Here is a 13983-nt window from a genome sequence, read left to right as displayed (position 1 = left end):
TGTACCAGGTGGGACCAAGGTGGTATCAGAGGCCCTGGATGTGATTGTTCAATAATCAAACTTCTAGGTCTGTTCTTTGTTTCTAATGTTCTGACATATGCTAGCGTATCTTAATGTGGGTCATTTTTAAAAATATTCACTCAATTGACATTTTCAATTTGGAGATTCAGCTCCATTTACTTCAGATCTAGAATTTTTTCTTGTATTATTATAATTTTCTCTCTAATATTTTCTGTTTTCTTTTTTTAGAACTACTATTATTTAGGTGTTGAACAATCTTGTTTAACCTTTAATTTTCTTGCCTTTTCCTCCATTATCATTTTTTTTAAAAGTCTGTTTTATCTTCCAATTGCGTTATTGAATTTACAAGTTTGGCTCTCATATTTTTAACTTCCAAGAGCTCCTAAATGCTGATTATTATATTTATTGTTAGATAGTGTCTTATTTTGTTAATGTAATACCTTGAAGTTTTCTTCTACTTTCTGCATTGGGTTTATTTCTTCTGAGATTTTTTTGGGGGGGGGCGGTGAGGGTGGAGGATATTTGTTTACTGTTTTCTCCATTTTTAAGGTTTTCTTCAATAGAGGTTGAGAAGAAGACCAAGGTCAACTCATTTCCATACAGAATTACAGTTTCCAGTGTTTTTCTCCTATCTCATATGTACTTCCTTCATGCTGAAACTGTTGTCTTCAAAACCTGAGTTTTTCTGACCTGCAAAATGGCTTATTTCTTAGCATTGTCGTCCCTATCAACACTTAAGTTCGAATCCTCCCTTCTCTGCAAAGTATTTACAATTCCTCCATTTTCTATCTTTTTATGTTATTATTTCTGTTACAGATATCCTCTAGTCTCGTTAAACAGAGCCTTTGTGTTTCTACATCATTGTTGTTTTGGGTGGTTTGAGGGGATTCTTTTTAGGATAAGGGTCCACAAACATGTCTCCTCTGCTATCTTGAATCCAAGAACACTCAAACTCATTTTAGAATGTTTTTCTACTTCCCTATGGAGAAGAATAGGCATTTTGAGTCCTTTTTCAAGAGAATAGAATTTAAAGCCAGGAGACGGCCTTTGTACATCACATAGAGAATCACTGGATATATAAGAAACCTAGAAAAACTCAAATCCCATCTAGGACTTTTCTGAAATGCAGAAAATGGATAAATGGTCTATTTGAATTATGGAATTTCCTGTTTGATAATGCCTGTTGCTTGTAACCAGTTGGACAAAATTAGATTTCACAGAAACATTATGTTTTGATTACAATGTTAGAATTCTACAGTAAGACATACGGTGTGATTTGAAGTCCTCTGTCAGAGTGAATTTTTGTTAAGCCATACTTGTTCAGCCTTTAGAAAAACAGAAAACTTGGCAACACTCTGGCCAGGATGAAGCAGTGTGGGAATAACCATGTCAGATTTAAATTGAGGGTAGTAGAATGCTGCCACTTTTTAAAAAATAATCAAGGTGAAGGCTAGCGTTTCCCACTGATTATAGGGAATGATCTAGGGCTTGGCTTTGGGCTTTTCCAGAGTACAAAATGGTGTTCTGGTTCTGTGCTCTCAAGGTTAGTGAAGGAATAATATTTTTGAAAAAGCTTAGTTATTTTGTGTTTGCTATTTACTGAACTCAAAAGAGTATGGTTTGCATTAGCAGGACTTCTGCAAATTGGTGGAAGGGATTTAAAACAATTCTCTGACTTGTATGAAAAATGATCCCGCAATTCCTGATTCCTCAGAGTTCCTTGTGGGAGTCATGGTACAAAATGATCTTTTATGTGCCCGGTTGGAACTGTGAGCCAAGCAACATCTGCATTTTTTTTTAATAAACATTTTCTTGTAGAACCGAAATTTTCTTGTTCAGCCTTTTTCTTAATGCTAAGTAGATTGATTCATCATATACACACTAGTACTTAGAGAATTGTCAACAGATTTAAAATACCTATTTGAGGAGATTCTGTGGTGATTACTGTGTAACTGTTTCGGAGTCAGGGTTCTCTGCTTTCCCTCCAAACATTGTTTTGTGTTACAGGAAAATTCCTAGTAGCCTAGCTTACAGGTGCACCTGGGCAAGACAGCTTTTTCCTAGAGGCAGACCCTCTGGTATGATTTTAAACACTAAGAAAATGTCCCTACTTCTCCAAATAGTTTATTGACAATATTATTCCCTGATAAAGCCTTTTATTCTACATATAGAGATAAATTCTACACTTTAGCACTCTCGGGAGAGGTATCACGTCGACGTAAATTTCTAAAGGCACAGATGTCCCAGCCCTGACTGTAAATGCACATCTCAGCATGGAAGTGACAGAGAGGAAGAACTGGAGATGTCAATAAAACAGGAGGAAAGGGCTTAGTTAAAAGAAGGATTTTTTATAGTGAGACAGGCAATATGATGTGAAAACCACAAACTAGTTAGCTGTCGGACTCAGCTTTTAGAACCCCGAAGCCAGAAAGTTTGCAGAGACTAAGGAAAGCAAACTTTTCCTACTCTTAGATTGTGCTGAGGGCAAAAGCCTTGCAGATGGACTAGGACTGGGAAACTCTGCTGTCCCACATGGTGAAAACACAGATGAGAAAGTAGCAAGCGGGCCCCTGGAGTGTGGTTTCCCAGAAGACCAGGCGAACTCTGAACTCTGCTTCCTCTGCTGCCTGCCCAGAACTCGTTCCTTGATATACCCGGTCCTGGGAACAGAATCCCTCATCTTGACAACGTGGCTCTGGTCAGGAAAAATGTGAGTCACATTCCTAGAAGTATTTGCTCACCAAGAGCTTCTAACACTTAGTAAGATAGTATTTATTTCTTTGAGAGGGTGAAAGGGGCAAAAAAAAAAGAAAAAATTTCATCTTCTCTAAAAGTTAAGTGAGGACAGTTGTTAAAAGTAATGCATCAGAAGCAGAACCCTAGCTTCTTTGTAACCCAGGAGAAGAGATTCTGGGTCATGACATTCTCCAGCTTAAAATGTTGTTGAAAGACTCCCCTTATTTACAACAGTGTTTCTTTACTTATACGAGGTTGTTTTTCTTTTTTTAAAAAAGTCTTCCCTGCACAATGTGTGCACATGCATGCACGCTGTACACTATTTACTTTTTTCTTTCATATGAAGAAACTCGACCTACAGGACAAATCCCAATTCCATAAGCTTTTGTCTAGATCTTTCAGAATTTAGTCTCAAGATACTTCTTCTCCATTAAGAAATGATTCTTTGAGGTAAGATTGTGCCCGGAGAGTATGTTGAATTCTAAACCAAAGTGATGTGTAATAGTCTCCAGATACTATGTAAGGGAAGATGTCATGAGGCAGTGTGCAAAGTGCTGAAGTGGGCACTAAGTTTTGTAATTTAACTTGTTTTGTAACTTTAATGGTATAACCCTGGGGGGAAAACATCATTTGGGTTTGGTTTTTTGTGTGTGTGGGCGGGTGGGGGGAGTCATAATTTCCTCATCTGCAAAACTAAGGGTGGTTCAGTGATCTCTCATTTCTCTTACCTCTGAGCTTCTAGACTTTATGATTCCAGGTTATCACTACTTCATGTGGGGCCAGCCCCACTGCCAGGAATCATTTATTAGGCTACCTACAATGTGAGGGATTCATAGAAGATCCCAAAGCACAGACTGTGGGACCCTGACCACCTCGTTGGGAGGCAGATCCAGGGTGTTCTGAGTACAGACAGCTCTGCTTAAACAGTGTCTGCCTCTAATTCTCCCCTCTTCTGGGTCCCTGTTCTTTGAGCTCCTTACTGAAAAGAACCTACTGACTTATCACTGGGTAGACACAGCATTTGCATACTCCCTGCTGCATTCATCTCCTTTTTATGTGTGGGTTTCTTTAAAATTTATTTTTTTATTACAGTTGACATACAATACTATATTGGTTCAAATGTATAACATAACGACTAGACATTTATATACCCCAATAAGTCTGGTACCCACCTGGCACCATACATAGTTATTACAATGTTATTGACTCTATTCCCTATGCTGTACTTTTCATCTGTGACTATTTTTATAACTGGCAATTTGTACCTCTTAATCCCTTCACCTTTCTTACCACCCCCTTAACCATCCTGCATTCACTTCCTTTGAGAAGTGGATTTCCTCCCTCTGACTCACGTATCTACCTGGCCCTTCTAAGTCATGTCCACTCTTGGCAGAGATGTCTTGTGTGCCCAACTCATGTTGCCTTGCTCCCCTTGGCTGCTGGCTGCTCTGGCTGCCCTTATCTCACTATGACACAGAGACACAGCCTGAGGATGACTATCCCTTCTTAAGGGCATCTCTCTTTAGTCTGCTTGGACTGCCAGAACAGAACTTCACAGACTGAGTGGCTTAAAAAACAAACATTGATTTCTCACAGTTCTGGAGGCTGGTAGTCTGAAATCAAGGTGCCAACATGGTTAGGTTGTGGTCGGGTATCAGCAAGCTCCCTCCCTGGCTTGCAGATGGCCACCTTCTCACTGTGAGCTCACATGGCGGAGAGAGCAGGAAATCTAGTCCCCTCCTATTCTCATCATGGGGGGCCCCACCCTCATGACCTCATTCATCTAAGCCTAATTACCTCCAAAGGCTCTATCTCCAAACATCATCACATTGGGGCTTCAACATATGGGTTTGCGAGTGACACAAACACTCTCTTCTCTGATCATGGGATGAAAAGAGATAAGAAGTGACTGTTAAAGGAAAAGATAGAGAATTTGGGGCAGGGATAGAAGATGAAGAGAAGTAAGGAGCCTGAGAGTCTTTGAATTTTCATTCATCAACTATTTCCGCTGTTTCTAATTTTAACTTTAAAGAACCTTTCTTGACCCTCATCCAAGCACCCTGATAAACATGTAACTTTCACACTAAAGCACCTTCTAACTTATGAGAAGAGGTTTTCTGGGAAAATGTTGTGCTTTGTTTTGAAACGAATGGAGTGGAGTTGGTGACAGCAATTGAATAGAAATCTTTAAATTATCCTCCTCCAGGTCATATATACCCTTTGCCTCAAAGAATCACATACAATATCATACATTGTCTGGCAATGTGCTGGCTGGAGACAAGAGTCTCATAGATAACAAGAATGTAATCTCCGAATAATCCCATTTTTAGCCTCAACAGGGCAGAGTGTTTCCACGCAGTTGCCTTTCAGAAGAAGGTCAAGATGAGCAGAGACCACAAAGCACATTTCAAGAAGGATATTAGATTTCATTGAGTCCAAGAGCTCAGAAGTGAGTTATTAGAGTTTTGTTTACTATACCCTCTGGCTATACTCTTAATTAGGTGGAACTGATAAGCTTGATAAATTCTGAACTATTGCTTTCTGTTTGCCAATAACAAAATATTACTGTGTAGGATGTTAGTTATTTTCTGCATCAAACCCTCTCTATTTTCCTGAAGATATCATTAGTTTCCATTTCAATGGACCTTTTGTTTAGAGGAAGAAGAATGTCCCTTTTACCTTTTTTTTTCAGTCAAAGTACCTTGGTGACTAACATACAATTTCTTTAGTCTTTCCTCTGAACCCCATTCTCTATGCTTCCTTCTCTTCAGGGCTCCAGAGTCTTACTTTCTTAGGTAATAATTAGATCAAGCAAAGGACTCAGACACAGGTTATTTCCAACTCTCATTAACATTTCTTAGCTTACATTTTCTTCCTTCTTCCTTCCTTCAACTGTGAATTAAGCAAATGCTATTGTCACATATCTCATACTTGTAAACATTATATTCCCATTTTAAAATAGTGAGAAGCTATACAGGCAGTATTTTAAGGACCTGCAAACCACTAGCAGTAACAGCAATAATAACAACAACAACAACAAAAATATGTTTATGTTTATGAAGCAATTGCATCCATAGGTTTATATATTCATAAACAAACATGATATACTGGAATATTTTCTTAGTGATGTCCTGAGACCATAATTATATCTTAATGAAATATTTAGTCATATTTTAACAAGTTTAAAAATAATTATTTTACTGTTCTTTTTGTAATGGAAACTTAGAAGTCTAAGAGTTCAATTCATTATCTCAGAGTTGAGACAGTTTTGAATGTAGAAGGATTTTTTTCCCAGGGTGTTGTTGAATGTATATATAAGTCTGGGTTCCATTGCTACAGGCTCAAAAGGTACCTTCTTGCTAACCCCCTCATCCAAAAATATCTAGGAAGACTATTCCAAGTGATCACACCTAGGAAATGAACCAGATGTTTGAGAGGTAAAGGGAAGCATCTAGAGTTTAGAAATGCACAGCAAATGATATTGCCAAGAATATCTGTGGGAAGGAATAAGTCAGCTATTTTTTAAACTACTCAAGGTGAGGTTCATGAGTCATCATAAGTTACCTTCAAAAGAGAAGAACGTGAAATAATAGGCAAAAGTCCTCTTTCATTTCACAGAATAAGATTGCTTTTAGGAAGAATCTATTTAGGAAAATTTTTTTTGCATAAGATTTTTCCTTTTGGAATTTATATCAGAAATATGACTTCTGGACCGCCTTTAGTTTCAGGATATTGTCAGTGGTAGCACCATGTTTTCCTGTGGCTGGGCCACTTTGAGGGAAGTATAAGAGAAGGTTGAAGTGGAGACTATAGGGGAAGAAAAAAAATTAAGGTTTAGAAACGGCAAGTCTGTGGGAAAATACAAAAGACTGTATAAATTTATTTTTCTCTTCTAAGTTCTTCAAAAGACCTTTAAAATTGTATAAAACAATAATTATAGCACTGTATCTTTGGGTTTATGATATATATACAGCAAGCCCTCAAATAACATTGTTATATTTAATATTGTTCTGTTATAACATTGATGAGATACTGTAGGAACTTCACGCTTATTTGTATCAATTAGCCTATGGTAAAATTGGTTTCATTATATATACATCGTTGTTTTGCTTAAAATTGCAGAACTGATCAATAACCTTAAATGAGGACTTACTGTACATGTAATATGTGTGGGAATGATAACATAAACGAGTGAGGAAATAGAGCTATACTGAAGCAAATTTCTATATTTTACCAGCATTAAGTCAGAATCAAACTGAGGTAGATTCTTATAATTTAAAATTCATATTGTAATTCCTGGAGCAACCAGGAAATAGCTTAAGAAAAGAAAGAGTTTAAAAGGGGAGGAGAATTAAATAGCACACTAGAAAATATCTATGCAACACAAAATAAAGTAGTGAAAGAGAAACAGGACAGAAATAACACATAGAAAACAAATAGCAAAGTAGCATATGTAAATTCAACCAAATCAACTATTACAGTAAAGGCAAAGATTTCCAGTGGTTTCTTAGACACCGTTACCTTCCATAAAAATAGAAAATTGATAAATGAGACTTCATTAAAATTAAAACCTTTGCTATTCAAAAGACATCATTGAGAAAATTAAAAGACAGGTCACAGATTAAAAGAAAATATTTGCACATCTGATAAAGGACTTGTACCCAGAATACACACATGTACACATACATACACACACATAAACAGACACACAGAAATTTGTATCATATATATATATATGTGTGTGTGTGTGTGTGTGTGTGTGTGTGTGTATATATACTTACATATATAAATATATAATATGTATTACTGCGAATCATATATTTGTGATAGCTGATAGAGGACTTGTATATGGACAATATATTTTTAAATTATCTTACAAACTAAATAATAAGAAAACAGCCCAATTAAAAATCGGCAGAAGATTTATGAGTAGTCATTTTACCAAGGAAGGTATTCAAGTTTAATAAGTACTTGAAAAGGTGCTCAACATTACTAGTTAGTGGGAAAATACAGTTAAAACTACAGTAAGAAACCTCTACACACACACTCAAATGGCTCTAACCAAAAGGTCTAACAATACCAAGTGTTGATGAGGATATAGAGAAATTGGAACTCCAATACATTGCTGCCAGGTATGTAAAATGGTACAGCTGCTTGAGAAAATGACTCGGCCTTTTCTTAAAAGGCTAAACGTAGACTTTACAACTCAGCAATAACACTCTCAGGTATTTACCCAAGAGAAATGAAAACATATGCCCACACAAAGACTTGAATGTAAACATTTATAACATTGTTATTTATAATAGCCCCAAACTGGAGACAAACCAAATGTACATTCACTGGTGAATTGATAGACAAAATATGGTATATCCATTCAATTCAGCAATAAAAAAAAGAATGAACTATTGATAAACATTTCAACGTGAATGAACTTTAAGAATATTATACTAAGTGGAAAAAGCCAGGCAGCAAAGTCTACATGGTTCGATTTATATGAAATGTCCAAAAAGGGCAAATCTACAGTGACAGAAAACAACAGGTCAGTGGTTGCCTGAGACTGGGGCTGGGAATGAGGAGTGGCAATAGCCAGGCACAAGGGAACTTTTTAGAATGTTCTAGAACTGGGTCATGGTGATGGTGTGATTATTACACAATGATACAACCATGCTGAACATCATCAAATTTTACATTTACAGTGGATGAATTTTATATGTTATACCTGAACAAAGCTATTAAAAAATACCTTAAGGTTGGATATTCATGGAGGAGGCTGCTTGGTAGAATTATCAAGAAAATTTCTAGGCAACCTACAGAATGGGTAAAAATATTTACAAATCATATATCTGATAAGGGGTTTATATCCAAAATATATAAAGAACTAATACAACTCAATAGCAAAACAAAGCAAACGAGTCAATTAAAAAATGAGCAGAGGAACTGAATAGACATTTTTTTCAAAGAAGACATGCAGATGGCCAACAGGTACATGAAAAGGAGCTCAGCATCACTCATCATCAGTGGAATGTGAATCAAAACCACAGTGAGATACCACCTCACACTGTCGGAATGGCTATTGTCAAAAACACAAGAAAGAACAAGTGTTGAGAATGGAGAAAAGGGAACACTTGTGCCCTGTTGGTGGGAATGTAAATGACACAGCCACGATGGAAAACAGTATGGAGTTTCCTCTAGAAATGAAAAATAGAACTACCTTATGACCTAGCAATCCCACTTCTGGGTATATATCTAAAGGAAATGAAACAAGATTTTGAAGAGATAGTCACACCTCAATGTTCACTACGGCATTATTCACAATAGCCAAGATATGAATATGGATACTCTTTCCCATTGTATAGATATTATTCAGCCATGAGAAAGAAGGAAATCCTGTTGTTTGCAACAACATGAATGGACCTTGAGGGCATTATTGCTAAGTGAAATAAGTCAGAGAAAGACAAATACTGTATGATATCACTTACATGTGGAATCTAAAAATGCTGAATTTATAGAAACAGAATGGAGTGGTGACTGCAGGTAGCTGTGGGTGGGGGGAATGGAAAGATATTGGTCAAAGGGTACAAACTTCCAGTTATAAGATGAATAAGTTCTGAGGATCTAATGTACAGCATGGTAGTTATAGTTAATAATACTGTACTGTATGCTTGAAAGTTGCTAAAAGTGTAGATCTTAAATGTACTCACCACAAGAAAAAATAATTTTGTGACATGATGGAGGTGTTACTTAATGCTACGGTGGTAATCATTTCACAATATGTAAGTATATATAATTGTATCAAGTCAACACGCTGCACAACTGAAACTTACACAATGTGATGTGTCAACTATATCTCAATAAACCTGGGGAAAAAAAGAAAATTTCTAATCCCTCTTTCTCTGTTAGTTACTTTTTAAAATGCTAGGCTTATCTGAGGTTTGTTCTGACATCAACCTTTACACTGGAGTAAGTGGTACAGCTGGCCAAAAGTGTTTCAATACATTGTGTAACTGGATAATTGGTATTAATGCAAATGAAATGTATTTAATTCCAACAGTAAATTTTCTTACAGAATATTTATCAGCTACCCCCAATAATTTATGAATTTCATTGTAGATTTTTAGAAATGACCTTTTCTATTTTGTAGGAGAATATATTTAATGGATAATAGGAGAATTAGGTCTATAGACTATAACTATTATCTTGTGCTTCTCTGAACTGGTTGAATCATTGTGGGCTAGCCGGGAAAAGATGTATTGTTAGAAACAAAAGTAATCGGCCTTTCTCTGTGATTCTTTAATGGGATCTTGCATTAATGTATATTAATGTGTCTAAATTGGTGTCATTTTTATAACCAGCGGAATTTTAGAAACTGAACCTAAAGAATACTATCACTTTCATTGTTTTATAAAAGTAAAATTGAGGAGAATGGTCGATTATAATGTGGCTAGTTTGCATCTATGGTAATTACATTTTGTTTGGCCCATATCATCAAGAATAATGAGGTTCTAGATATATTCCATTAGTATCTTGATGACACTTCCAATGCATGAAATATATACATATATTCTCTGCCTTGTCTTCTCTCACTCCAGTGCACCCAAACATATCATTTGATATCATAATATCATGTCTGATTTTTTAAAAATACACATGGCAGAAATTATGCCCCGATGTATCACTTCCTATGACTCTAAGTTTATTAAAACAGTGTTGCTCATAAGTTTCTGTTACTCAAACCAATTTTGACTCTTTAAAGTAAATACAGCCAGAATTTGTCTCAGATTTTTTTAAATAGTAAAGTTGGCAAATCTTTGCCCTAGGAGGTCATTTAAAAACAATTGGGAGTCTTTCAAGGCCAAATTTGATGATTAAGATGTTTTATAGGTTGGGGAATATAATTTTGAATTGAAAACAGAATATCCCAATTCAGTATTGAGATATAGACCTATGTGATTAACAAACTGGTAGTATCTATAGATATCAAAACATTTTTTCTTTATGGAGATGAGTTTTCTGAAGATGTTGAATGGAGGAAATCTGTTAGTCTAATAGTTAGCTACCCTATAATTCTTGGGAATCATACATATCATATGGTCAAACTGTGTTAAAATTTGGACACCTGATGATTTTTTTTTTCCAGAATTCTTGGAGAGTTGGAAGGGTTAGAGCTCCCTGTCTGTGTGTGACTGAAGATCCTGCTTCTCCTCCCTCCAGTCCATCTTCTATTTGGCATCAAGCGATCTTTTAAAATGGTAAGTTAGTGTCTTCTCACTTTAAAATTTTAATTGGTTCTCCAAAATTAAAAACTTATAACCATTGGCTCTATTAATCTGAGGGTTTTTTTTTCTGTGTATAATGTCCTGTTTCTCACTTTTTAAAAAAATTTATTATGGTCATCAATTAAGGAAATCCAATGAGTTTCAAGTGTACAATTTAACAGTGTCATATATATGTATATATATATAGTATGTTCACCGCCCATAGTTAGATTTCTTTCTGTTACCACATATTTGACCCCTTTTATCCCCTCTACCTCCTCCCTCCTCCCACATCCCCTACCCTCTGGTAATGACTAGTTTCCTGCCCATGTCCATGAGTCTCTGTTTGTCCTGTTTGTCGCTTTTAGGTTTATATCCCACATATAAGTGATATTGTATGGTTTTCAACTTTTTCTGTCTGGCTTATTTTATTTAGCATGATTCTCTCAAGATCCATCCATGTTGTCACAAATCGGAGTATTTCATCTCTTCTTATAGCTGAGTAATATTCCATTGTATGTATATCCCACAGCTTCTTTATCCCGTCATCTACCGGAGGACGCTTTGGTTGTTTCCATGTCCTGGCCACCGTGAATAATGCTGCTGTGAACATCGGTATGCAAATATCTTTTTGGATAAATATTTTTAATTCTTTGGGGTAAACACCTAGTAGAGGAATTGCTGGATCATATGGTAGATCAATTCTTAGTTTTTTGAGGAACCTCCATACTGTCTTCCATAGTTGCTGTACCAATTTACAGCTCTGCCAGCAGTGTATGAGGGTTTCTTTTTCTCTGCATCCTCTCCAGCACTTGTTATTACTTGTCCTATTGATAATAGTCATTCTAACAGATGAGGTGGTATCTCATTGTGGTTTTGATTTGCATTTCCCTAATAGCTAGTGAAGTTGAGCATCCTTACATGTTTGCTGGCCATTTATCTTCTTGGGAGAAGTATCTGTTCAGATCCTCTGCCCATTTTTTAATTGGATTGTTTGTTAATTTTGTTATTACTGAGTTGTATTTGTTCTTTGTATATTTTTGATTAGGCCCTTATCAGAGGCATCGCTTGCAAATATATTTTCCCATTCGGATGGTTGTCTCTTTGCTTTGTTGATGATTTCTTGTGCTGTGCAGAAGCTTTTTAGTTTGATATAGTCCCATCCATTTATTTTTGCTTTTACTTCCCTTGCCTTTGAGGTCAAATTCATGAAATCCTCTTTAAGTCCAAGGTCCTTGAGTTTAGTTCCTATGTTCCTATGTTTTCTTCTATGCATTTTATTGTTCCAGGTCTTATATTCTTGCCCTTAATTTATTTTTGAGTTAATTTTGATGTGTGGTGATAGACAACAGTCTAGTTTCATTCTTTTGCAGGTTGCTATCCAGTTTTCCCAGCATCATTTATTGAAGAGGCTTTCCCTTCTCCATTGTATATTTTTGGCTCCTTTGTCAAAGTTATTTGCCCATATAAACCTGGGTTTACTTCTGGACTCTCAATTCTGTTCCACTGGTCTGTGTGTCTGTTTTGCTGCCAATACCATGCCGTTTTGATGATTGTTGCTTTGTAGTACAATTTAAAGTCGGGCAGAGTGGTGCCTCCAGCTTCGTTCTTTTTTCTCAGGATGGCTTTGGCAATTCGGGGTCTTTGGTGCTAGCATACGAATCTGTTGATTTTTTGTTCTATTTCTTTAAAAAGTGCTAATGGGATTTTGATGGGGATTGCATTAAATCTGTATAATGCTTTAGGTAATAATATCATTTTAACTATGTTGATTCTTCCAATCTAAGAACATGGAATATCTTTCCATTTCTTTGTGTCTTCTTCATTTTTTTAAAATAGGTTCTTGGAGTTTTCATTATTCACATGTTTCATTAGATTAATTCCTAGGCATTTTGTTCTTTTTGTTGCAATTGCAGAAGGAATTTTTTTTCTCATTTCTTTTTCTGACAATTCATTATTAGAGTATAGGAATGCTGTGAATTTTTGAATCTTGATTTTGTATCCTGAAACTTTACTGTATTTGCTTATTATTTCTAGTAGTGTTCTTGTGGAATCTTTAGGGTTTTCTATCTAGAGAATGATGTCATCCACAAATAGTGACAGTTTGACTTCTTCATTTCCTGTTTGGAAGCCTTTTATATCTTTCTCTTGCCTGATTGCACTGCTAGGACTTCCAGTGTTAAAATGGTGATAGTGGACAGCCTTGTCTTGTTCTTGATCTTAGGCCTTTATTATGTTAAGGTACTTTCCTTCTATACTTACTTTATTAAGTGTTTTGATCATGAATGGATGCTATATCTTGTCAAAGGCTTTTTTTGCATCTACTGATAAGATCATATGATTCTTATTCTTTAATTTGTTTATGTGGTGTATCACATTAATCGATTTGCACATATTGACCCATCCCTGTGCCCCTGGCATGAAACCCACATGATCATGGTGTATAATCTTTTTAACATGTTGCTGTATTCAGTTCACTAATATTTTATTTAGGATTTTTGCATCTGTGTTCATGAGAGATATTGGTCTGCAGTTTTCTTTTTTTGTGTTATCTTTACCAGGTTTTGGTGTCAGGGTAATATTGTCCTCATAAAATGAGTTAGGAAGTCTTACCTCTTCTTTGAGTTTTTGGAAGAGTTTGATGAGAATAGATATTTTAAAATATGGAACACTTCATGAATTTATGTGTTATCCTTGCGCAGGGGCCATGCTAACCTCTGCATCATTCCATTTTTAGTATATGTGCTGTCGAAGTGAGCTTATTAACCTGAGTTTTAAGTAAAGTCATTCTTACACCTGTTCCCAGTCTAACATTTCTCAAATGTCTCTTCAAATCACCATCAGCAAGGGGAGAAGAGTGGCTTCACGTGGACTCAGCACCACCACTCTGCCTTCCTTCCTTCTAGCTGTGACCCTCTCTTGTCAGCCCATCTCTGCTGAGCTCTCCCTCTCTGGGGTTCTCAGAGGGTCT

The 13983-nt window shown here is 36.1% G+C and overlaps 1 long non-coding RNA gene and 1 other non-coding gene across 2 annotated transcripts in view; one reads left to right on the top strand and one right to left on the bottom strand.

The window, feature by feature from the left end:
• LOC112477634 overlaps positions 1–11629 on the top strand; it is a 35600-nt gene extending 23971 nt beyond the window's left edge. Inside the window, exons 3-4 of the long non-coding RNA XR_003045521.1 lie at positions 10895–11006; positions 11545–11629. This is a non-coding gene — a long non-coding RNA (uncharacterized LOC112477634). The remainder of the gene's footprint in view (positions 1–10894; positions 11007–11544) is intronic.
• A 2040-nt stretch (positions 11630–13669) lies between these two features.
• LOC112477723 lies at positions 13670–13771 on the bottom strand. The gene has a single exon (XR_003045563.1). It is a non-coding gene; the product is annotated as a U6 spliceosomal RNA (small nuclear RNA).
• Between the last annotated feature and the right edge of the window lie 212 nt (positions 13772–13983).

Source organism: Pteropus alecto, unplaced genomic scaffold (genome assembly GCF_000325575.1).
Source record: "Pteropus alecto unplaced genomic scaffold, ASM32557v1 scaffold121, whole genome shotgun sequence".
Classification (NCBI taxonomy): Eukaryota; Metazoa; Chordata; class Mammalia; order Chiroptera; family Pteropodidae; genus Pteropus; species Pteropus alecto.
The sequence above is the reverse complement of the archived record's forward strand: the minus strand, read 5'-3'. Positions and strand labels throughout refer to the sequence as shown.